Source organism: Ranitomeya imitator, chromosome 5 (assembly GCF_032444005.1).
Source record: "Ranitomeya imitator isolate aRanImi1 chromosome 5, aRanImi1.pri, whole genome shotgun sequence".
Classification (NCBI taxonomy): domain Eukaryota; kingdom Metazoa; phylum Chordata; class Amphibia; order Anura; family Dendrobatidae; genus Ranitomeya; species Ranitomeya imitator.
Genome location: NC_091286.1, coordinates 641,737,166 through 641,763,802, shown reverse-complemented (window position 1 = coordinate 641,763,802; position 26,637 = coordinate 641,737,166).

Below are 26,637 nucleotides of genomic sequence, written 5' to 3'. Positions count from 1 at the left end.
ATGTAGGGGCATGTTCACATTGGCCACTAAACAGAGAAAACCTTCAAGTGTTTATTGTTTTTGCATTCTGTACAAATAAAGGAGTGAGCTCCCTTTTCTTTGAGCTGGACATTACATTCGTGTAGTTCCCCATGGATGGACATCCATTATTTTGGCTCAGTCCTTCTCAGCCCTTATGCACATGTACATCACTTGACAAATGGTAAGGTTTTAATTAGGACTGTCCCAAATAGGGTCACCATGACATGGTGGGATGTTTTTTACTTTTTATTTTAGCAATATTATGCTAACTAAGCACCTTATATTATTTTCATGCACTATTACTGTTTATTCATTTACTGCAGGGTATTTGCTTTTTTATGCTTTTTATCTTGGGTTTTTATTATTTACTTGCTGTAGGGTTTCTAAGTTTTTTATGCTACATCATACTTTATGAATTTGTCAAATTCCCTTAATTTTACCAGGAAATTCGATTTGCAGTTATCTACACAGTATTTATTATACTCTGTCCAGACCCCAGTGCAAAATAAACACAAGATGTAAAAAGAAAAAAAAAACTGAATACTTAACTCATTGTTTACATTTTCGGCCACCCTCAATGCTTGCTGCTTGCTGTCCGGACTTCTGCTGATTTTCTTCGCATCAATGTGTGATGCATCTATGATAGCTTCACTCTAGAATAGGACTTGAGAGCCTCAGACATGCCTGCTCACCATGCCAGGATGGTCTCGTTGCACCCAGAAGTCCAAACCTAGAGTGAAGAGGCCAGAGATGCAGCACACAACAGTGGAAATAAGTGTGGAGGCAACCAGAAAGGTGAGCGAAGACGGGAGTATTATGTTTTAATTTTTTTTAACCCCTCATGGGCCCTCTAGTGTTCATCAAAATGGCAGTAAGCAACCTGCCATTTTTATGAATTTGTGCAAAATGTATGATAGGGATTTTTTTTTTAATTTGAGAGGATTTTAATTCCACTTCAATAAAGTCGCCCATTTCCGTATCATTACAACATGAAGAATCATCTATATATAAAATTGTCAAAGGGGTACCTCCGTCTTTCTGTCTGCAACTTCCGTAACGGAAATCCCACGTCGATGATTGGTCTCGCCAGCTGCCTGTCATGGCTGCCGCGACCAATCAGCGACTGGCACAGTCCAATTAGTCCCTCCCTACTCCCCTGCAGTCAGTGCTCGGCGCCCGCATGCTCCCCTCCAGTCACTGCAGTCAGTGCCCGGCGCCCGCATGCTCCCCTCCAGTCACCGCAGTCAGTGCCCGGTGACCGCATGCGCCCCTCCAGTCATCGCAGTCAGTGCCCGCTGCCCGCATGCTCACCTCCAGTCACCACAGTCAGTGCCGGTGCCCGCATACTCCCCTCCAGTCACCGCTCACACAGGGTTAATGCCAGCGGTAACGGACCGCGTTAGGCCGCGGGTAACTCACTCTGTAACTGCTGTCAAACTCTGATAGCGGCATTAACATGAACTCGCAGGAAGCGCGTCTTTACCTCCTCCCATCAGCGCCAATGTCCCGGACATTCTACAGGATGGAGAGGAAGGAGACAATTGGTTGAGGGTTGCAGGAGCTCCAGTGTTGGTGAGGTGGTAGCTCCGGTAGTAGTGAGGAGGCAGCGGGGTCAGTGCAGGCTGTAGGCTTTCATGAAGAGGTGGGTTTTCAGATTAGTCAGACATGTTGGGGCAAAGAATTCCAGAGGATGGGGGATATTCGGAGTCGGTTGGGTGAGGAGCGAATAAGTGTGGAGGAGAGAAGGAGGTCTTGGGAGGACTGGTAATTATGTGAGGGAAGATATTGGGAAATTAGTTCAAAGATACAGTGCCTTGCGAAAGTATTCGGCTACTTGGAACTTTTCAATGTTTTCCCACATATCATGCTTCAAACATAAAGATACCAAATGTAAATTTTTGGTGACGAATCAACAATAAGTGGAACACAGCTGTGAAGTTGATTGAAATTTATTGGTTATTTTAAATTTTTGTGGAAATTCAAAAACTGAAAAGTGGGGCGTGCAATATTATTCAGCCCCTTTACTTTCAGTGCAACAAAGTGTCCAGAGGCTGGTGGCGCTACCAGGAGACAGGCCAGTACACCAGGAGATGTTGAGGGGGCCGTAGAAGGGCAACAATCCAGCAGCAGGACCGCTACCTCAGCCTCTGTGCAATGAGGAACATGAGCAGCACTGCCAGAGCCCTGCAAAATGACTCCCAGCAGAACCAGATGTCCCAGAACTGCACAAATAATACATAGGGAAGACAAAGCAAAGCACCAAGCTAAAACTTAAGCAGATAAACACTGTTGTCCAGCAAGGACTGGGAGGCAGGTGCTGGTTAATAAAGAGTGATACAAACACCTGACCCAAGACCAACCCAGCACCAGGGGAAAAAGACCAGCAGCCAGAACACCACAAGAAAATGAAGGATAGTCACAAACTAAACAGATCCTAGCATGCACCTCACCACCTGTGTGCTCGACCCCATCCCATCCCACCTCCTTCCCAACCTCACCGCCACTCTTATCCCATCCCTTACCCACCTCTTCAACCTATCACTAACTGACAGACACAGCAAACCTTCTTGCCACAGCTCGCATTGATGTGCAATTCTGGATGAGCTGCACTACCTGAGCCATTTGTGTGGGTTGCAGAGTCCGTCTCATGCTACCATGAGTGTGAAAGCACAACCAACATTCAAAAGTGACCAAAACATCAGCCAGAAAGCATTGGTACTGAGATGTGGTTTGTGGTCTCCACCAGAAGAACCACTCCTTTATTGAGGGTGATAATTGCCAATAATTTCCATCTGTTGTCAATTCCATTTGCACAACAGCATATGAAATTGATTGTCAATCAGTGTTGCTTCATAAGTGGACAGTTTGATTTCACAGAAGTTTGATTTACTTGGAGTTTTATTTTGTTGCTTAAGTGTTCCCTTTATTTTTTTGAGCAGTGTCTACTATATAATTGTCTAAGGGTCACTTCCGTCTTTCTGTCTGTCTGTCTTTCTGTCTGTCACGGAAATTCCAAGTCGCTGATTGATCGCGGCAAAACGGCCACGACCAATCAGCGACGGGCACAGTCCGGCGGCAAAATGGCCGCTCCCTACTCCCCTGCCGTCAGTGCCCGCTCCATACTCCCCTCCAGTCAATGCTCCCACAGGGTTAATGGAAGCGTTAACAGACAGCATTATGCTGCGGTGTAACGCAGTCCATTAACGCTGCTATTAACCCTGTGTGACCAACTTTTTACTATTGATGCTGCCTATGCAGCATCAATAGTAATAAGATCTAATGTTAAAAATAATAAAAAAAATAAAATCATTATATTCTCACCTTCCGGCTCCTTTCCCGCTCCTTGCAACGCTCTGGTGACTGGTCCATGCATTGCGGTCTCGCGAGGTGATGACGTAGCGGCCTCACGAAACTGCTATGTCAACATCTCACAAGTAGTTTTGAGCATTCCGCTACTGCTAATATCGGGTATCGGCCGATATTCACTGTATCTGAATTCCGATACTGAGTTCCGATACTTTTGCGATATCGGATACCGTAATTGGAAGTTCACATAGTATGATGCACTATAATGGAGTGTGGGCAGTGCGTGGGCGGAGGCTGCGTGTGTGTGTGCGGGCGGGGTCTGGGCGTGACCGTGGGGGGTCTGTGCGGGCCTGCCGGGGGTCTGTACGGGACTCTTGGGTGTCTGTGTGTGCCTGCCGGGGGTCTGTGCGTGCCTACCAGGGGTCTGTGCGGGCCTGTCGGGGCTCTGTGCAGGCTGCCAGGGTCTGTTCGTGCCTGGTGGGGGTCTGTGCGGGCTGCCGGGGGTCTGTGCATGCCTGCCGGGAGTCTGTACGGGCTGCCGGGGCTCTGTGCGGGCTGCCCGAGGTCTGTGTGGGCTGCTGGGGGTCTGTGCGGGCCTGCTGGGGCTCTGTGCGGGCTGCCGGGGCTCTGTGCGGGCTGCCGGGTCTCCTGCAGTGCATCACTGAGGTTACTATAGTTCAAAGTCTCACTTTATGGCAATTGCTGCGTGGGAAAATTTCTCACACAGCAATGCCAAAAGTGAGCCTAGGGACTATTTTTTTACAGCAGTGGAGGAATATAGTGCGGAAGGATACCTTCCTTCCGTCATTGTGTTCCTGGAGCCCCTGGAGAGCGGTCGCATCAGCTGATGCTGCCGTTCTCCACAGGAGATCATCATGGGACACTTGTGGATTTCTGCAGATCAGGGAATATATTGGTTGTTTGTTATTTTAATATTTTTTACAGGTGACACTGGCTTTGGGGATCAAAATGACAAGTAATGGTGAGTATGTAACCTATGTTTAATGTACTGTATGTCTATATGTATGTATTGTATGTAATGTATGTATTGTATGTAATGTATGAATGTATTGCATGTAATGTATGAATGTACTTTATGTAGTATGTATGTAGTATGTATGAATGTATGTAGCACAGAGGTGTCAAACTGCATTCCTCGAGGGCCGCAAACAGGTCATGTTTTCAGGATTTCCTTGTATTGCACAGGTGATAATTTAATCACCTGCACAGAATGATTCCAGCACCTTTTGCAATACAAGGAAATCCTGAAAACACGACCTGTTTGCGTCCCTCGAGGAATGCAGTTTGACACCTCTGATGTAGCATGTATGTAGTATGTATGTAGTATGTATGGTTTTTTTTTGCTTTTGATTTTTTACATTCAAACACATTTGCCGGATAATGGGACTACTACTGTCCCATCATTGGCTAATGTGTCAATCACTGTCACTGTAGCAAGCATCGTCCAATGGGACTTGTAGTCCCATCGGACGATGCCTGCACACACGCACAGACCCCTGGCAGCCCGCAGAGACCCCCGGCAGCCCGCACAGACCCCCAGCAGCCCGCAAAGACCCCCGGCAGCCTGCACAGAGCCCCAGCAGGCCCGCAAAGAGCCCCGGCAGCCCACACAGACCCCCGGCAGGCCCGTACAGACCACCGGCAGCCCACAAAGACCCCCGGCAGGCACGCACAGACCCCCGGCAGCCCGCACAAACCCCCGAGAGGCCGTACAGATCCCCGGCAGGCCCATACAGACCCCGCTCGCACACACAGACATGCACAGCGTCCGCCCACGCACCGACAAAACTCTTCCCCCCTCAGGAACAGGATGTAGAAGGATAGAAAGAGCTTATTTGCTTTCCGATATTTGTGTCCCAGTGACTTGCATTGGTATCGGGTATCGGTATCGGCGATATCCGATATTTTTTGGATATCGGCCGATCCAATCCGCTACCGATACTTCTGGATTTCGGAAGGTATCGCTCAACACTACTCACGAGACCGCAATACACTCTTGGGACCGGAGCGTCACGAGGAGCATCGGTAATCACCTCGGCTGGATCCGGGGCCGACAGAGGGTGAGTATTTAGCTATTTTTTATTTTAATTATTTTTTTAACAACACATTGCTATATACTATGTGGGCTGTGTTAGATACTGCATTGGCTGTGTTATATACTACATCTCTGTGCCATATACTATGTGGGCTGTGCTATATACCACGTGGCTGTGTTTATTACGTGGCTGGGCAATATACCACATTGCTGTGCTCTATACTATGTGGCCTGTGTTATATACTGCATGGGCAGTGTTATATACTATGTCTCTGTGCTATATACTATGTGGCTGTGCTATATACTACATGGCTGTGCAATATATTATATGGCTGTGCAATATACTACGTGGCTGTGCAATATATTACATGGCTGGGCAATATACTTCGTGGCTGGGCAATATACTACGTGTCTGTGCTATATACTATGTGGCTGTGCTATATACTATTTGGCTGGGCAATATACTACGTGGCTGTGTAATATACCACGTGGCGGGGCAATATACTACGTGGCTGGGCAATATACTACGTGTCCGTGCTATATACTACATGGCTGGGCCATAATCTATGTGGCTGGGCAATACACTACATGGCTGAGCAATATACTACGTGGCTGAGCAATATACTATGTGGGCTGTGCTATATACTACTGGACAATAAACTATGTGGCTGGGCAATACACTACATGATTGGGAAATATACTATGTGGCTGGGCAATATACTACGTGGGCTGTGCTATATACTATGTGGCTGTGCTATATACAACATTGACTGTGTTATATACTACGTGGGCTGTGCTATATACTATGTGGTTGAGCAATATACTACGTTGCTGTGCTATATACTACGTGGCTGTGTTATATACTATGTGGCTGTGCTATATACTAAGTGGGCTGTGTTATACACTACTTGGCTGTGGTATATTTCTCTGCTGTATCTGTGCATCATTAATTGTGGTATCTGTGTTAAAGAGGGGGGGCCCACTGAGACTTCTTTTGCCCGGGGCCCTCAAAAACCTGGAGCCGGCCTTTGTTCACTGATTGGTCATGCCCAGCCGTGAACAATAAGCAACAGGCGCAGTCCGCCTGCAAATTGGCGCGGAATTTGAACTACGCTTCGCTAATTGGTCGTGGCCGGCCGGCTGAATCCTGTGTATAAATTGCATTATTCTGAAAAGTTCATAAATAAACTACATACATATTCTAGAATACCCGATGCGTTAGAATCGGGCCACCATCTAGTATATTATAATAATTATGAACATTATATTAATTAGGCTCAAGGAGTGAAAAAACATCATAAAAGTGAATTTTTATAATGTTTTTTCTATTAACTTAAGCTGACTTTTGGTTACAATATTTTTGGATGAAAAATGCTGTGCACTCTGAAATACTTTCTCTATCTTCACTGCAGATCTGTGTAGAACCAGCTCCCTCCTGCTATCTATTGAGAGAAATGATTGGAAGGGAGAGCCATCAGAACCAGGATCAGGAGTTTAATGGATTTGTAACATTTTTGCAGAGCACTCAACCAAAGGACCTTCAGACACACTGCAGCAGCAAAAAGCAAAATTCTAAAAAAAATTAATGAAAACTATTTAGAAAGTTGCTTATGATGTTTCCTAATTTTGCATTTGGAAAGCCAATAAACAGTAAAATAATTCTGTAAAAATGTGTACATAGTATTTAACTCCTTTCTGCCAGCTGACGGGTTAGTAGTCAGCTGGCAGTATCCTCCGCTTTGAGGTGGGCTCCGGCGGTGAGCCCACCTCAAAGCCGCAACATGTCAACTGTTTTCAATTTGGTCGTGTCCATTAACTAGTTAAATGCCACTGTCAAACACTGACAGCAGCATTTAACAAGAGCTTCCAGCTCGGGGTTCATCGGTGCATTGCAATCACAACCAGAATTCTCCTCGAGACCTCTATGGTTGTTGATGGCAGATTGCTATCAGCGCCACCCTGTGGTCGGCGATCATAGCAAGCCTGTAATTCTGATGCATAGAGGTGATAAGTAGTGTTGAGCATTCCGATACCGCAAGTATCGGGTATCGGCCGATATTTGCGGTATCGGAATTCCGATACCGAATTCCGATATTTCCCGCGTATCGGATACCGGAATCGGAAGTTCCCAGAATTCAAACTGAACGCAGCAGCCAATGAGGAATGATTAGAAGTGTGGGCACATCCTGTTTAGCATGGTGGGCATGTAAGTACTGGCAATGCTTGGATTGGCTGCTGAAATGATGTCACTCTGCACTATAAAAAACGCTGCCGCCATTTTGCGCTCACTCTGCTGTGATTTCAGTTAGGGACAGGACGCTGTGTTCTAACTGAGGGCCAGTCGAGCTAGCGAATTGCTTTATTTTCCTTTCCAAAGGCTAATTTAGCAAAACGCTGTGTGTTCTTCACTGTTCACCTTGCTCTTGCCTTGCAGCGCTGTTTTAACAGCGTTCTGCAAGGTCTCTGTGTGTGTGTGTGTGTGTGCAGCTCACTCTGTAGTCTGTGTGCAGCCATATACCCGGTTGTATTCAGCTCAGGGGGGGTTCACACTGCCTCACACAGTTGTCCTTTTTTGCTCTTAGTGCAGCCTGCTGCACATTTTTTCTCAAATTTCCTATTAGTGTTTTTCCACCAGTCTCCAGCTCTATTGTGGAAAAACACTACATAGGATAACCTAGAGGGGGGTTTTTGGGCCTTGCAGCGCCATTTACGGCTGTCTGCACGGTCTCCGTGTGAGCCCAGCTCGCCCTGTAGTCTGTGTGCAGCCATAGCCGGTTGGATTCAGCTCAGGGTTCGTTACTGGCTCATACCTTGAGAAAAATTTTACTTTTTTTCAAATAGTGCAGCCTGTTTAAAATTTGAAAAAAAAAAATTCCTATTAGTGTCTTTCCACTCGTATCCAGCTAAATAGTGGAAAAACACTATATAGGATAACCTAGAGGAGGGTTTTTTGGCCTTGCAGCGCCGTTTACGGCTGTCTGCACGGTCTCCGTGTGAGCCCAGCTCGCCCTGTAGTCTGTGTGCAGCCATAGCCGGTTGGATTCAGCTCAGGGTTCGTTACTGGCTCATACCTAGAGAAAAATTTTACTTTTTTTCAAATAGTGCAGCCTGTTTAAAATTTGAAAAACAAAAATTCCTATTAGTGTCTTTCCACTCGTATCCAGCTAAATAGTGGAAAAACACTATATAGGAAAACCTAGAGGAGGGTTTTTTGGCCTTGCAGCGCCGTTTACAGCTGTCTGCACGGTCTCTGTGTGAGCGCAGCTCGCCCTGTAGTCTGTGTGCAGCCATAGCCGGTTGGATTCAGCTCAGGGTGCGTTACTGCCTCATACCTTGAAAAACAATTTCCTTTTTTTCAAATAGTGCAGCCAGTTTAAAATTTGAAAAAAAAAATTCCTATTAGTGTCTTTCCACTCGTATCCAGCTAAATAGTGGAAAAACACTATATAGGATAACCTAGAGGAGGGTTTTTTGGCCTTGCAGCGCCGTTTACGGCTGTCTGCACGGTCTCCGTGTGATTTAAACTAGCTCTGTAGCCCGATCTGCACCAAAAAAAAAGTTAAGTTCACCAAACACAACTTAACACTTGGTAGGCCACATTTGAAAAATAATAAAGTTTAGTCCACAATTTACAACATTAGTGTTTCTTACACCTGTTAGGAGGAGCATTTCAGGAATAAGCACACTAAGGCCTTAGTACTTTTCTGCTTATCTTTATCTGTCAACCAAGATGAAGAGGGCAGGGAGTAAGGCACGTGGGCGTGGGCGCGGAGCAGGGAGAGGAGCAGGGAGAGGACGTGGTGATTCTGTGCCTGCTGCGGGCGCCGGTGACTCGTCGTCACTCAGTTTCAGCAGGGAACAGTCCTTCATGCGCAGCTTTGTCGGAGAGCACCGTGCACCGCTGCTACGTGAAGACCAAATTGAAGCCGTTGTCGGGTGGATGGCAGCTAACGCCTCGGCATCGACTTCAGTTAGTGCCACATCCTCTCAGGCACAGAGCGCTGGAGAGCAGCCATCTGTCTTTTCACCACCTGCCAAATTGGCCAGGCAGTCAGAGAGCCCAGGACAGGAGCCGTCTCTACTTCTGTTCTCTGAATCTCTTGGCTTGGAAACAGGGGGCCAGCCAAGCAGCATTGGAGAAATGGAAGAAGAGGCAGTGTGCAGTGATGCCCAAAAGCTTTATCTCTCTGACTCTGAAGAGGCAGGTGGGCCAGTGCCTCCGGTGACCACAGCGCAGTACGCATCTGATGATGAAACTCAGGTGCCGCTTTCTGATGCGTACTGTGCTGCCGAGACTACCCAGGAGGAGCAGTTGGTGGCAGAGGGTAGTGGAGATGATGAGGTCCTTGACCCATCGTGGCGTGAGGAACAGGAAGGTGGTGGGAGCAGCTCTGAGGAAGAGCTTCCCCTTACGGGCCAAAGAGGGAGAGGGAGGGGGAAGACTGCGGAGCCTGTAGCCTCCACTTTGGCACCCGTTAGGAGCCTGTCTCTTTCCAAAGCCAAAAAGGGCGCTCCCAAGACTTGCAGTGCCTGGTCCTTTTTTGACACAGTTGCAGATGACATTTGTTTTGTCAAATGCAAGCTGTGTCATCAGAAAGTAAAAAGAGGTAAAAGTGTCAGCAACCTCAATACCACAAATATGTGGAAACATGTGCGGAACAGGCACGCGGTGGAGTTACAGAAACACAGTGAAGACGTAGGCCAACCAACAGCGGCAGCTACCACCTCTTCATCTCGTGTTGCCTCTTCCTCCACTGTTGTCCAGAGACCTAGTGTAATTCCACCCACAGCACCACCTTCCCAGTCATCCTCACACTCCCAGTCTACTCTACAGCCATCGGTAGTCCAGGCATGGGAGAAAAGGCGGGCATTCTCGGCCAACCACCCCCGAGCACAGGCTCTGAATGCAGGCATTGCCAAACTGTTGTCCCTGGAAATGCTCTCGTTCAGGCTGGTGGAGACTGACAGCTTCCGTGACTTGATGGCATTGGCAGTCCCACAGTACAAGGTGCCCAGCCGCTTTTACTTCAGCAGGCAGGCTGTCCCTGCCCTGCACAGGCATGTTGAGGCAAACATAAAACATGCGCTACTGAACGCCGTCAGTAGCAAGGTCCACCTCACCACCGATGCGTGGACCAGTCAACATGGACAGGGGCGATATGTTTCCCTCACTGCCCATTGGGTTAATGTTGTTGAGCCAGGTACAGATCGTGCGAGTGGCGCAGGACGTGTGACAATGGCCGAAATCTGGTGGCAGCTTTGGCCCTTGGCAACCTCACTCACATCCCATGTCTGGCACATGTGCTCAATTTGGTTGTGCAGAGTTTTCTGAGGGACTATCCGGATCTTGATGCCCTGCTGCACAAGGTCCGCCTAGAGTGTGCTCACTTGCGGCGTTCCAGCTTGGCCAGATCCCGCATTGCTGCTCTGCAGCGCCGATTCCGCCTTCCGGAACACCGCATCATATGTGACCTACCTACCCGGTGGAATTCCACGTTACATATGTTGGAGCGGTTGTGTGAGCAGCAGCAAGCAGTTATGGAGTACCAGCTGCATCAGGCGCAAAGAAGTCGCAGTCAGCGCCGATCAGACTTCACAACCACAGAGTGGGCCACTATGAAGGACGTCTGCCAGGTTTTGCGTCCTTTTGATTATTCCACGCGGATGGCAAGTGCAGATGATGCACTAGTCAGCATGACTGTCCCCCTTTTCTGCCTGCATCAGCAAACTTTGCAAGGGTTAAGGGATGATGTGGTGGAAGAGGTGGAGGATGAGGAGTCACCTTTTCCATCAGCTTCTGGAGAGTCAGCGCCACGTGGTTCCTCACAAAGGGGTACGCAGGGGCCAATTTGTGAGGAGGATGAGGAGGAGTCAATGGAGGAGGAAGAGCTCCATCCAGAGGAGGGAGCGACACAATTGTCCAGTGGTCAGTGTGTACAGCGAGGGTGGGGTGATGACGAGCGGGCAGAGATCATGTCTCAAGCAGGGGACAGTGTTTCTGGGCCAGTTGGCACTCTGCAGCACATGGTGGATTTCATGCTGCAGTGCCTGAGAAACGACCGCCGCATCGACCACATTCTCAACATGCCTGATTATTGGGTGTTCACCCTCCTCGATCCTCGCTACCGGGACAACGTCCAAAACCTCATCCCTGCGTTGACCCGGGAGCGTAAATTGCGGGAGTACCACGACACACTGGTGAATTCCATCATCTTCTCCTGTCCAACTGAGAGGAGTGCTGCTAGTGCTTTACAAAGCAGCTCAGTGCGTCGAGGCAGTGGGGGAGGCTCTGCCCAAAGAGGGAGCAGAAGCAGTGCCTCTGCCCAAGGCAAGCCCAGTATGGCACAACTCTGGCACACTTTTGTGTGCCCGCCCCAAATGTCTACACCATCACCGGCGGCTCCAGTCAGCAGGAGGCAACGGTTCCATCAGATGGTGACAGACTACATGGCTTTACCTCTTACTGTACTCCCAGATGGCTCTTCCCCGTTCAAGTTTTGGGTCTCTAAGCTGGATACATGGCCAGAGCTAAGCCAGTATGCATTGGAGGTGCTGGCTTGCCCTGCGGCTAGTGTCTTATCGGAACGTGTCTTTAGTGCCGCAGGTGGTGTACTAACAGACCGTCGCATGCGACTATCCTCCGATAACGTTGACCGGCTTACTTTCCTGAAAATGAACCAGGCCTGGATCTCGCAGGAATTTGCCACTCCTCTGCCTGATTAAGTAATTGGGTGTCATCCAGGTCTCCTGCTGTGTTCATCTTTCTACCACCTGAACTGCTATTCCTGGGCTCCAACACCGCCAGTTGCGGCTCAGAAGTGCAGGCTGCACAGTAAAAACATACGACCCAGTGTTATTGGGTTTCAGTAACGTCAGCTGATCCCCAGCTGTGTAGCCGGCAATGTGTCCTGCGACCGCCACGCTGGCACAACAACCTAAATGTAAGGGAACCTGTCCCCCCCCCCGTCGTTTGTTACTGAAAGAGCCATCTTGTGCAGCAGTAATGCTGCACAAGGAAAAGGTAGCTCTTTTTTTTTAGCTCTTTGCACACGCAGAACTTAACACTTATAAAATGTGTTCACTGATACCGTTATACCGTCCCGGAGCTGGGACTTTCCTTCGTAATGTGACGCAGCACAGTCGTCATTCCTACCCCCTTGGTGCCATGCGCTGCCTCCTCAGCGTTGTTTTCAGCTGTCACGGAGCCTGCGCTGTTCTGTTATCCCTTGGGCATGCCCTATTTGCGCTGCCTGTCTTCTGACATAATTTGGTGTCAGGCTGGCTGCGCCTGTGCGGCCGCGCTGCCCGAGATCCCGCCTCGCAGTGTCTTCTGATTGAGTCACACTGCGGGCCTGGGATCCATGGGCATGCGCAGTGCATATCTTCCCCTCGGGCTCTCGCTCATTTCCCTCCGCCTTCTTTAGACTGTGCGCCGTCAGCTGATCCCTAGCATGCCACGGCCGTGACACCGCACAGTCTGAAGAAGAGGGAAGGAGGGGAGTGAGAGTCGAGGTTATGCACTGTGCATGCCCATGGTTCCAAGGCCCGCAGTGGGATTACGTTAGACGAGACTGCGAGGTGGGATCTGGAGCAGCGTGGACGCACAGGCACTGACAGCCTGACACCAAATTATGTCAGAAGACAGGCAGCGCTAATTGGGCATGGCCAAGGGCTAACAGAACAGCGCAGGCTCCGTGACAACTTAAAACAACGCTGAGGAGGCAGCGCACGGCATCAAGGGGATAGGAATGACAGCTGTGCTGTGTCCCATTACGAAGGAAATTCGCACCTCCGGAACGGTTTAACGGTATAAAGGGACACATTTTTAGTGTTTACTTCGGTGTTTGCAAGGAGCATAATTAAAAGAGCAACCTTTTCCTTTTGCATCCTTAGTGCTGCACAAGATGGCTCTTTCAGCTACAAACGTCTTGGGGGGGGGGGTTAAAGGTTCCCTTTCAACTTGCTCCAATCAGGCTTCGGCCTACACTCTGTTCCTCTGCTCCTCCTGCTGTCCCTGGGCTCTAACACCGCCAGTTGGTGCCTGGAAGTGCTGTGTGCACAGTCAACAGTCGCTCCTCTGTTATTGGGGTTCAGTAACGTCAGCTGATCCCCAGCTGTGTGTGCGGCAATACCTCCAATCTGCTCCTCCTGCTGTCCCTGGGCTCTAACACCGCCAGTTGGTGCCTGGAAGTGCTGTGTGCACAGTCAACAGTCGCTCCTCTGTTATTGGGGTTCAGTAACGTCAGCTGATCCCCAGCTGTGTATCCGGCAACGTGTCATGCGACCGCCACGCTGGCACAACTAAAATGTAAGGGGACCTGTCCCCCCCCCCCCCAGGCGTTTGTTACTGAAAGAGCCACCATGTGCAGCACTAATACTGCACAAGGGAAAGGTCGCTCTTGAAATTATGCTCCTTGCAAACGCTGAACTACACACTCATGTAATGTGTCCCCTCACACCGTCCAACCGTCCCGGAGGTGGGACTTTCCTTTGTAATGTGACGCAGCACAGCCGTCATTGCTACCCCCAGGCACCGTGCGCTGCCTCCTTAGCGTTGTTTGATTCCGTCATGGACCCTGCGCTGTTATGTTATCCCTTGGCCATGCACAGTTTGCGCTGCCCGTCCTCCGCCAAGGGATAACATTACAGCGCGGGCTCCGTGACAGAACCAAACAACGTTGAGGAGGTGGCGCCCGGCACCAAGGGGGTTGGAATGACGGCTGTGCTGTGTCACATTACAAAGGAAAGTCCCACTTCCGGGATGGTTTGACGGTGTGAGGGGACACATTATATGAGTGTGTACTTCAGCGTTTGCAAGGAGCATAATTTTCGGAGCCACCATTTTCCATGTGCAGTATTACTGCTGTACAAGATGGCTCTTTCAGCAACAAATGCCTGGGGGGGGGGTTAAAGGTTCCCTTTCAACTTGCTCCACTGCAGGCTTCGGCCTACACTCTGCTCCTCTTTGATTCCCTGGGTTTCAACACTGTCAGTTGCCACCTGGAAGTGTTGTCTACACAGAAAAAACACTAGGTGATGTGTCAGTGGGGTTCAGCACCGCCAGCTGTTCCCCTGATTTTTTGAAAACACACTGTGGGTCTGGGATTCATGTCCATCGCTAACCGCAACGGCCGACATGAAATGAGGTCAGAAGACAGGAAGCACTCACAGCGCATGGCCAAGGGATCACAATAGCGCAGACTCCTGTACAGCAAATAACAACGCTCATGAATCTGCGCCCAGTACCTAGGTGCAAATTTTGACACCTGTGCTGCGTCTCCTTAAAAAGACAAGTCACGCCTCCACAACTGTTTGACAGTATAATGGGCTAAATAGTGTACGTGTTTTATTCAGCGTGTGCAAGGAGCAAACCAAATATAGAAACCTTTTACTTGTGCAGCATTAATGCTGCACAAGGTGTGGCTCTTGTACCTTGCAACACCTGAGGGGGGTTAAAGGTAACCTTTGAAATTGGTTCAACTAGGCTTCGGCCTACACTCTGCTCCTCTCCTGCTGACCCTGGGCTCAAACACCGCTAGTTTTTGCCCGGAACTGCTAGCTGCACAGAGAAAAACACCAGTCAATGTGTTAGTGGGGTTCAGCACCGCCAGCTGTTCCCCTGCTGTGTAGTCGGCATCGTGTCCAGCACAAGCCACGCTGGCACAACTGACCAAAAGCTGCCACCAGTGCAGGCTTCGGCCTACACTCTGCTCCTCTCCTCCTCCTGCTGACCCTGGGCTCAAACACCGCCAGTTTCTGCCCGGAAGTGCTAGCTGCATAGAGAAAAACACCAGCCAATGTGTTAGTGGGGTTCAGCACCGCCAGCTGTTCCCCCGCTGTGTAGCCGGCATCGTGTCCAGCACAAGCCACGCTGGCACAACTGACCAAAAGCTGCCACCAGTGCAGGCTTCGGCCTACACTCTGCTCCTCTCCTCCTCCTGCTGACCCTGGGCTCAAACACCGCCAGTTTTTGCCCGGACATGCGAGCTGCACAGAGAAAAACACCAGTCAATGTGTCAGTGGGGTTCAGCAACGCCAGCTGTTCCCCTGCTGTGTAGCTTGCAACGTGACCTGCAAACGCCACGCAGGCACATGAACTGAAATTGAAGGGAGCCTGCCCCCCACCCCCAGGTGTTTCTATGTAAAACAGCCACCTTGTACAGCAGTACTGCTGCATTTGTACAAGGTGGCTGACTTTTTCTCCTTGCCCACGTGGAACTCAACACGTACAAAATGTGTCTCATTGAGACCATTCCACTGTCCCTGAGGTGTGACTTTCCTTTCTAATGATACGCAGCACCACCCTTGTTAGCGCTGCCCGTCTTTTGACATCATTGGTTAGCTGGCTGCGCCTGTGCGTCTGCCCTGCTCGAAACAACGCCCCTCGGTGTCTTATTTTTTTGAACAGCGAGGGTGTGAGTGATGGGCATGTGCAGTGCATATGTTTGCCTGTGTTCACTCATCTCCTTCCGCCTTCTTCAGACTGGGTGTCCTCATGGCCGCGGCATGCGATAAGGGATCAGCTGAGGCCGCCCAGTCTGAAGCAGGTGTAAGGACATGTGTGAGCGGCGAACATATTTACTGCACAAGGCCACGAATCCCAGCACTGCAGTGTGACTTTAGGAAAAGCCACTGTGGGTCTGGGATTTATGGCCATCGTTAACCGCACCGGCCAACATGAAATGAGGTCATGAGACGGCCTGCACTAACAGGGTATTGCCAAGGGATAACACAAGAGCGCAGTTTCCTGTACTGCAAATAACAACGGTAAGGAATCTGCGCCCAGCACCTAGGTGTAAATTTGTACACCTGTGCTGCGTCTCCTTAAAAAGACTAGTAGTCACGCCTCCACTACTGTTTGACAGTATAATGGGCTAAATAGTGTACGTGATTAATTCAGCGTGTGCAAGGAGCAAAATTAAATAGAGCAACCTTTGACTTGTGCATCATTAATGCTGTTCAAGGTGTGGCTCTTGTACCTTGCAACACCTGAGGGGGGGTTAAAGGTAACCTTTGAAATTGGTTCAACTAGGCTTCGGCCTACACTCTGCTCCTCTACTCCTCCTGCTGACCCTGGGCTCAAACACTGCTAGTTTCTGCCCGGAACTGCTAGCTGCACAGAGAAAAACACCAGTCAATGTGTTCGTGGGGTTCAGCACCGCCAGCTGTTCCCCTGCTGTGTAGTTGGCATCGTGTCCAGCACAAGCCACGTTGGCACAACCGACCAAAAGCTGCCACCAGTGCAGGCTTCGGCCTACACTCTGCTCCTCTCCTCCTCCTGCCGACCCCGGGCTCAAACACCGCCAGTTTCTGCCCGGACATGCTAGCTGCACAGAGAAAAACACCAGCCAATGTGTTAGTGGGGTTCAGCAACGCCAGCTGTTCCCCTGCTGTGTAGTCGGCATCGTGTCCAGCACAAGCCACGCTGGCACAACTGACCAAAAGCTGCCACCAGTGCAGGCTTCGGCCTACACTTTGCTCCTCTCCTCCTCCTGCTGACCCTGGGCTCAAACAACGCCAGTTTCTGCCCGGACATGCTAGCTGCACAGAGAAAAACACCAGCCAATGTGTTAGTGGGGTTCAGCACCGCCAGCTGTTCCCCTGCTGTGTAGCTGGCAACGTGTCCTGCAAACGCCACGCAGGCACATGAACTGAAATTGAAGGGAGCCTGCCCCCCACCCCCCCAGGTGTTTCTATGTATAACAGCCACCTTGTACAGCAGTACTGCTGCATTTGTACAAGGTGGCTGACTTTTTCTCCTTGCACACGTGGAACTCAACAAGTACAAAATGTGTCTCATTACAGACCATTACAATGTCCCTGAGGTGTGACTTTCCTTTTTAATGACACGCAGCACCCCCATTGTTAGCGCTGCCCGTCTCCTGATATCATTGGTTGGCTTGCTGTGCCTGTGCGTCCCCCCTGCCCGACACAACGCCCCCCGTTGTCTCATATATTTTGACTGCGAGGGTGTGATTGATGGGCACGAGCAGTGCATATGTTCCCCTGTCTTCACTCCCCTCCTTCCGCCTTCTTCTGACTGTGCGGCCTCATGGCCGCGGCATGCGATAAGGGATCAGCTGAGGCCGCCCAGTCTGAAGCAGGTGTAAGGACATGTGTGAGCGGCGAACATATTTACTGCACAAGGCCACGAATCCCAGCACCGCAGTGTGACTTTAGGAAAAGCCACTGTGGGTCTGGGATTTATGGCCATCGTTAACCGCACCGGCCAACATGAAATGAGGTCATGAGACGGCCTGCACTAACAGGGTATTGCCAAGGGATAACCCAAGAGCGCAGTTTCCTGTACTGCAAATAACAACGGTAAGGAATCTGCGCCCAGCACCTAGGTGTAAATTTGTACACCTGTGCTGCGTCTCCTTAAAAAGACTAGTAGTCACGCCTCCACTACTGTTTGACAGTATAATGGGCTAAATAGTGTACGTGATTAATTCAGCGTGTGCAAGGAGCAAAATTAAATAGAGCAACCTTTGACTTGTGCATCATTAATGCTGTTCAAGGTGTGGCTCTTGTACCTTGCAACACCTGAGGGGGGGTTAAAGGTAACCTTTGAAATTGGTTCAACTAGGCTTCGGCCTACACTCTGCTCCTCTCCTCCTCCTGCTGACCCTGGGCTCAAACACCGCTAGTTTTTGCCCGGAACTGCTAGCTGCACAGAGAAAAACACCAGTCAATGTGTTAGTGGGGTTCAGCAACGCCAGCTGTTCCCCTGCTGTGTAGTCGGCAACGTGTCCAGCACAAGCCACGCTGGCACAACAGAACAAAAGCTGCCACCAGTGCAGGCTTCGGCCTACACTTTGCTCCTCTCCTCCTCCTGCTGACCCTGGGCTCAAACAACGCCAGTTTCTGCCCGGACATGCTAGCTGCACAGAGAAAAACACCAGCCAATGTGTTAGTGGGGTTCAGCACCGCCAGCTCTTCCCCTGCTGTGTAGTCGGCATCGTGTCCAGCACAAGCCACGCTGGCACAACTGACCAAAAGCTGCCACCAGTGCAGGCTTCGGCCTACACTTTGCTCCTCTCCTCCTCCTGCTGACCCTGGGCTCAAACAACGCCAGTTTCTGCCCGGACATGCTAGCTGCACAGAGAAAAACACCAGCCAATGTGTTAGTGGGGTTCAGCACCACCAGCTGTTCCCCTGCTGTGTAGCTGGCAACGTGTCCTGCAAACGCCACGCAGGCACATGAACTGAAATTGAAGGGAGCCTGCCCCCCACCCCCAGGTGTTTCTATGTATAACAGCCACCTTGTACAGCAGTACTGCTGCATTTGTACAAGGTGGCTGACTTTTTGTCCTTGCCCACGTGGAACTCAAAACGTACAAAATGTGTCTCATTGAGACCATTCCACTGTCCCTGAGGTGTGACTTTCCTTTCTAATGATACGCAGCACCCCCCTTGGTAGCGCTTCCCGTCTTCTGACATCATTGGTTGGCTTGTTGCGCCTGTGCGTCCGCCCTGCCTGAAACAATGCTCCTCGTTGTCTTATTTTGACTGCGAGGGTGTGATTGATGGGCACGAGCAGTGCATATCTTCACCTGTCTTAACTCATCTCCTTCCGCCTTCTTCAGACTGTGCAGCCTCATGGCCGCGGCATGCGAGAAGGGATCAGCAGAGGCCGCCCAGTTTGAAGCAGGTGTAAGGACGTGTGTGAGCGGCCAAAATATTTACTGCTCAAGGCCACGAATCACAGCACCGCAGTGTGACTTTATGAAAAGGCACTGTGGGTCTGGGATTTATGGCCATCGTTAACCGCACCGGCCAACATGAAATGAGGTCATAAGACGGGCAGCTCTAACAGGGCATTGCGAAGGGATAACACAAGAGCGCAGACTCCTGTACAGCAAATAACAACGCTCAGGAAGCTGCGCCAAGCACCAAGGCGTTATTTGGGACACCTGTGCTGCGTCTCCTTAAAAAGCCAAGTCACGCATCCACTACAGTTTGACTGTAGAATGGGCTAAATTGTGTACGTCTTTCATTCAGCGTGTGCAAGTAGACAAATTAATAGAGCAACCTTTCACTTGTGCAGCATTAATACCGCACAAGGTGTGTCTCTTGTACTTTGTAACACCTGAGGGGGGGTTAAAGGTTTCCTTTGAAATTGGTTCAAATAGGCTTCGGCCTACACTCTGCTCCTCTCCTCCTCCTCCTGCTTCAACACGGCCTCTAACATCGCTAGTTTTTGACCGCAAGTGCTAGCTGCACAGAGAAAAACACACGCCATTGTGTTAGTGGGGTTCAGCAACGCCAGCTGTTCCCCCACTGTGTAGCCGGCAAAGTGTCCTGCAAACGCAACGCAGACACAAAGCTGCCTCCAGTGCAGGCTTCGGCCTACACTCTGCTCCCCCTGCTTACCCTTAGCTCCAACACCGCTAGTTGGGGCTCTAGGAAGACAATCTTTAATAGGCAACACATCTGGGTTCCAGCAACGCCAGCTGGTTCTCGGCAGTGTTTTTGACACAGGTACTCCCTCGTGCCAAGCCTGGTTTCAGCACCGTCAGCTGTTTCCGGGTTGTGTCAAGCTCACTGAGACGCCTATGCTTGCCCCGTCGTGGTGCGGTCGGGTTAGCCAACTCCAGGGTGCCTCCAGTTTAGGAGCTTCCTATGTGGGCTGCGTGAACTGGTAGTCAAGGCTGGTTCTGTAGTGCCAGTAGGCCCAGCTCCCCCTGTAGGACTGTTGGGGTTCGGTAACTGCGGCTGCCTCGCGGCCTAGCTGTTCTCTCCTCTCCTGTGGGCCTTGGGGTCCACCACCTGGTTCCAGCACCATCAGCTGGTTCCAGGCCAAGCCTTTGGCTTAGGTGCCTCCTCCTGGGTATCCGAGTTCCGCCAACGTCAGGCGGTCCTTGGTAGTGCTTTTAAGCGCGGGCACCTACAGCTTAGTAACCGGGTTCCAGCACCGCCAGCTGGTCCTCGGTCGTGCCATTGGCTCTTGCACACTGGGGCAACGCATCTGGGTTCCAGCAACGCCAGCTGGTTCTCGGCAGTGTTTTTGACACAGGTACTCCCTCGTGCCAAGCCTGGTTTCAGCACCGTCAGCTGTTTCCGGATTGTGTCAAGCTCACTGAGACGCCTATGCTTGCCCCGTCGTGGTGCGGTCGGGTTAGCCAACTCCAGGGTGCCTCCAGTTTAGGAGCTTCCTATGTGGGCTGCGTGAACTGGTAGTCAAGGCTGGTTCTGTAGTGCCAGTAGGCCCAGCTCCCCCTGTAGGACTGTTGGGGTTCGGTAACTGCGGCTGCCTCGCGGCCTAGCTGTTCTCTCCTCTCCTGTGGGCCTTGGGGTCCACCACCTGGTTCCAGCACCGTCAGCTGGTTCCGGGCCGAGCCTTTGGCTTAGGTGCCTCCTCCTGGGTATCCGAGTTCCGCCAACGTCAGGCGGTCCTTGGTAGTGCTTTTAAGCGCGGGCACCTACAGCTTAGTAACCGTGTTCCAGCACCGTCAGCTGGTCCTCGGTCGTGCCATTGGCTCTTGCACACTGGGGCAACGCATCTGGGTTCCAGCACTGCCAGCTGGTTCTCGGCAGTGTTTTTGTCACAGGTACTCCCTCGTGCCAAACCTGGTTTCAGCACCGTCAGCTGTTTCCGGGGTGTGTCAAACTCGCTGAGACGCCTATGTTTGCCCCGTCGTGTTGCAGTCGGGTTAGCCAACTCCAGGGTGCCTCCAGTTTAGGAGCTTCCTATGTGGGCTGCGTGAACTGGTAGTCAAGGCTGGTTCTGTAGTGCCAGTAGGCCCAGCTCCCCCTGTAGGACTGTTGGGGTTCGGTAACTGCGGCTGCCTCGCGGCCTAGCTGTTCTCTCCTCTCCTGTGGGCCTTGGGGTCCACCACCTGGTTCCAGCACCGTCAGCTGGTTCTCGGCAGTGTCTTTTGCTCTTGTACCTTCTGCTCCCCATCCTGGTTCCAGTACCGTCAGCTGGTTCCGGGCAGAGCCTTTGGCTTAGGTGCCTCCTTCTGGGTATCCAAGTTCCACCAACGTCAGGTGGTCCTTGGTAGTGCTTTCAGGCACGGGTACCTCCTGCTTAGTAACCGGGTTCCAGTAACGTCAGCTGGTCCTCGGTAGTTCCATTGGCTCTTGGACCTTCGGCTACCCATCCGGGTTCCAGTACCGTCAGCTGGTTCTTCGCAGTGTCTTTTGCTCTTGTACCTTCTGCTCCCCATCCTGGTTCCAGTAACGTCAGCTGGTTCCGGGCAGAGCCTTTGGCTTAGGTGCCTCCTTCTGGGTATCCGAGTTCCGCCAACGCCAGGCGGTCCTTGGTAGTGCTTTTTAGCACGGGTACCTCCTGCTTAGTAACCGGGTTCCAGTAACGTCATCTGGTCCTCGGTAGTTCCATAGGCTCTTGAACCTTCGGGTAGCCATCCGAGTTCCAGTTCCATCAGCTGGTTCTTGGCATTTTCTCAGCCTTCTTGTACCTTCTGCTACATTTCCAAGTTTAAGACCCTAAAGTCGACGACCCGGAAGACCACCCCGATGACGACGACCCGGAAGACCACCCCGATGACGACGACGACGACCCGGAAGACCACCTCGATGACGACGGCGGAGACGACGACGGCGGAGACGACGACGGCTGAGACGACGACGGCGGAGATGACGACACTGGAGACGACGACCCTGGAGACGACGACATGGATGACCGAGAAGCAGAAGAACAAGAGGCTGCAGAACAAAGAGCAGAAGAACATTAAGCATAAGACTTAATATCAGAGCAAAAGATATTATCTAAATTATATGCAGAAGAAGACTAAGCAGTGTATGGGGGTGAGTCCGTTCCTCCTCGTGGTGCCCCTGGATAAAGCCTGATGCTGCAGGCCAAACTGAACGCGGACAAATGTAACTTTTGTGACTGGCAGAACGGAAGGTGTAATCTTCCAACTTTTATAGATAACAACTACGGGAATGCCTGTCACAAATGAGAATATGATGGAGAAGTAGAATAGGAAGAATAATAACAGTGGAATAAAAAGAATATGTAGAATAGGAAGAATAATAATAGTTGAATAAAATGAATATGAAGAATGTAATAAAAAAAAAAATAGGTAGAAGATGAAGAAGAAGATGAATAAGGTGAAGAAGAAGTTGATGTCAAAGATGCTGATGATGATGAAGATGAAAGTGTGGGAAAAGTAAAAAAAAAAAAGAAAAAAAAGAAGGGGAAGGGCGTGGAATAGTGAAACATCAATATCTGACAAAATAAAAAAAAATTTACATACTCAATATCTTTTTCACTCCGAACGTCTTTAAAAAAAAACAAAACATGCTATTCTATTTGATTGGGCTAAACCTCATTGCCTTTAATGTCTCCGCCACCTCCCACAATACATCCTACATTATTCTTAGTTGTTTTCCTTGATGTAGAATGAACCTACAAGGAAAGAAAGGGTTTATTTTAATTCCGATATTTTGGTCCCATTGACTTGCATTGGGATCGGGTATCGGTATCGGCGATATCCGATATTTTTTGAATATCGGCCGATCCCAACCGATACCGATACTTTCCGATATCGGAAGGTATCGCTCAACACTAGTGATAAGTGCATCACCTCTATGTAGCAGAGACGATCGAGTATTGGATGCTTCTAGCCTCCCATGGAGACTATTGAAGCACGCCAAAATTAAAAAAAATGTGTTTAAAAATATATATAAAAATATATATATAAATGTTCAAATCACCCCCCTTTCGCTCCAATCAAAATAAAACAACAAAAAAATCAAACCTACACATATTTGGTATTGCCGCATTCAGAATCGCCCAACCGATCAATCAAAAAATGATTAACCTGATCACTATATGGCGTAGCAAGAAAAAAAATCAAAACGCCAAAATTACATTTTTTTGGTTGACATTGCATTAAAATGCAATAACGGGCGATCAAAATAACTTATCTGCACAAATGTGGTATAATTAAAAACATCAGCTCAACATGCAAAAAATAAGCCCTCACCCGACCCCAGATCATGAAAAAAGGAGGCGCTACCGGTATCGGAAAATGGTGCAATTTGCTTTTTTTAGTTATGGCTCTGGATAAAGGGGAGCGGAAAACAAAAACGAAAAAACAAAAAAGCTCCGGGGGTTAAGGGGTTAAATGGTTATTCCTGAAATTTCAATGTTGTCTTATAATACTGTATAAAATGTATGTGTAAGTAAGTTTATTCATTTGTACCAATATAACCTATTTTTAAGATTTTTCTATTTTGCTCATATACCACTCCAGGCTCTATTTACCATATAGTTGCCATTGGAATTGCTGAAGTTCCAGTGCTCCTGGTCTATCATGCATATTGCAGCCTCTCTCAGCTGGCTTCTTGTCAGCATAGCTGTGCTCTGGGACTTGTCTGGAATGGTGCTTCTACTGTGAGACATGGTTCCATGGAAAATGGCGGAGCTTATATCGTTAATGTTAAAGGTCATACAAGAAAGCAGCGGTATGTCTGCGTGCTGATAACCAGAAAGGAGCAACATTCCTTAGGACTGACTGTATACAGTGGGCTGAGTGGAGAGATATGCTGCAGGATGGGTTTTATACAGGGCTGAAAGGAGTGATATACTGCAACACGGAGCTCTGTATACAGGGGGATTAAAATAGAGATATACTGCAGGATGGGCTTTATACAGGGGTCTGAGAGGAGTCATGTACCGCAGGATTGGGCTCTGTATACAGAGTTTAAGAGGAGCGATATACTGCAGGATGGGCTTTATATAGGGGACAGAAAGAATGATATATTACAGGATGGGACTCTGTATAAAGGGGCTAAGTGGAGTAATTTACTGCAAAATTGGATTGTACTTAGTAGCCGAAAGAAGGAATGTTGTGCAGGATGGAGATCTGTATACAATTGACAGAAAGGAGGATATACTGCAAGATGGGGCTCTGTCTAAATGGATTAAGATTAGCTGAGCTGTGTTTGTTGCCTGGTGCCAACAAAATAGTGATAATTATATGGCAGATAACTATTTTCTTCCATAGTCATCAACAGCGCATCTTTATGAAATTGATTTTTCAGCAATAGGCAACAAAGAGAGCTTTGTGCTACCATCGTGGGGAGATGTCTAAGAGTTGAGCTCTGCTAGAAACAACTAACGATGTGGAACCACATAAACTGCTGTAGATGGCTGAAGGTCAAATCAGCCAGGCAGAGTTCTGTGCAGGAGAAGAGAGGGCACAGAATAATATCATGAATTCTACACTTAGATTAGCTTGACGATAAATCAGAATGGGACTTGTCAGGAGATCATAGTAGAGGGGTCTGCAGCACTAAGGAGAAGCAGGTACTGCTGATATTGGAGTTTTAGCAGATAAGAATAGGACTGTCCATTCAACTTTGCGAAGCGGGTTGCACAAAGGGGGCAGATAAAGATGAAAAAGACACAGAGTTTCTTTCCTGTACCTTTATGGTGGGCTTAGTCTATGTATTAACAATAAATAGCAATGAGTATATAATGGTATGTGTAGGCTATGTTATATAAACCCTGGTTGCATTTTTTATATATATATACATACAGCGCCTTGTTATTGAGGTCACTACATAATAAATACTGATAATAATTATAATAGCAGTATTTTTTATATTGGTAGCGACTTGTGTATCTGCCAAAAAATTGAATTTACCATATTTTCTCAAATTTGATCTGGAAATTTGATTTGAGTCAATTTTTTTCTATGAAAAAAATCTTTCATTTACAGACATATATTATGCTTTGTGGTCTCTCTCTATGGGTAAACCAAACTTTTTGTGAAATTTGAATTGCTTCAAATCGAATTTTTCATGTCTAGTTATTACACAGGACATATGCCAAATTTATAAAATTGGCTGCATAAACAATCATAGCAACTTTCATATCATCTCCTGCTCTTGAAAAATGAAAACCATGATGGTTCCTTATAGGCAACAAAGACAAGTTTGTTTTTGGAAAGTTTCTTCAAATCTGCTCCATATTTTTTCTAATAAATATAGTTTTAGTCTAATTAAAATGAGAAAAAAATCCGAAGTAGTCCATAAACTCTGTCAGTCGTTTATCTTTCAGCTCCCGAAAGCTGATTTTGATGCGACTGCCAAATTGCTACTTGCTTTTTAACCATAAACAGGCTTCCTGTTATGCATTTTCTTAATATATCTATTGTAGGCCACGCTATGAAAAGTCTATTAACTAAGAATAGCACTTTATGTTAAGTGGCGGAATATTAAGTCAATGTGAGAGCGATCTGGCATGTGTAACTTATGACCTTATGTATATAAATGGCCATTAACCAACTTTCTGTCTGTTTGCTATTTGTAATGGAAGAGGAAGTATTATCCCAATGGGGCACTTCTTTTCCATTATTATTACTTCACAAATATGCTATTTAAAACTAAACATACCGAGAGAGGGACAGATTTGACACAGTTGGACTATAGCCTTTCAACTTTACTGGGGATGAGCCAACTGGCTGCTGCTTAACTATTGCTGGGAGGCAGGAAGTTAGTGTCAAACATATATATGGGCCCATTTTTCCACTTGTCTCCAGAATATATTCGGAGCGTGCTCTAAATGCGCCACCACAATCGGCCGCCGGATGATGAGCCTAATACAGGTGTCTCTTGAACTTTCAACTTACGATGGCTGACCACCAACTGGCAACCAGGAGGCTATTCATCCAGCGGGAGAATAACAAACCACATACATTTACAACTTCCTCTTCTTCTCACACCAAAAAAAAAAAAAAAAGAATTATTTTTTGGGAGGATATCATTATTTCATTAGTAAGCAATAAAACATTAAGTCAGAGAAGTTGCACAATAATGACCATGGGCCAAACGTCCATCAGCCTGGAATAGACATTGTCCAGTGAACTGGCTATTTTTCATGGACTCTATTTCCAGGTTTCCTTGAACATATTTTTTCTCTGATAATATTATGCATGAAACAATGTGTATTAGGCTTCAAGGTTTCGTAACACCACTCCGTCCGCCGGCGTGAATGGAAACAGGTAGGAAACAGATTATGGCCAATACTGAAGCAAAGAGACATGATGTTGTCAAAATTCTGTCCACTTCTTGTTGCCTTGAAAACAAGGTAAAAGTCAACGTCGTTCACCCACTCAAAGAGGTTTCCAGTCTCTCTAATGCCCTGGAAAAAAAAGTTCTAGTACAGGGTAACTCTAAGTATAATTCATAACAGGGCTCCTCACCTACTATTGGTGCTTTCTTATATGGCAGAAAGTTATTTGGGCTCCCTCAGGCAACCTACTAAAGCCAAACAA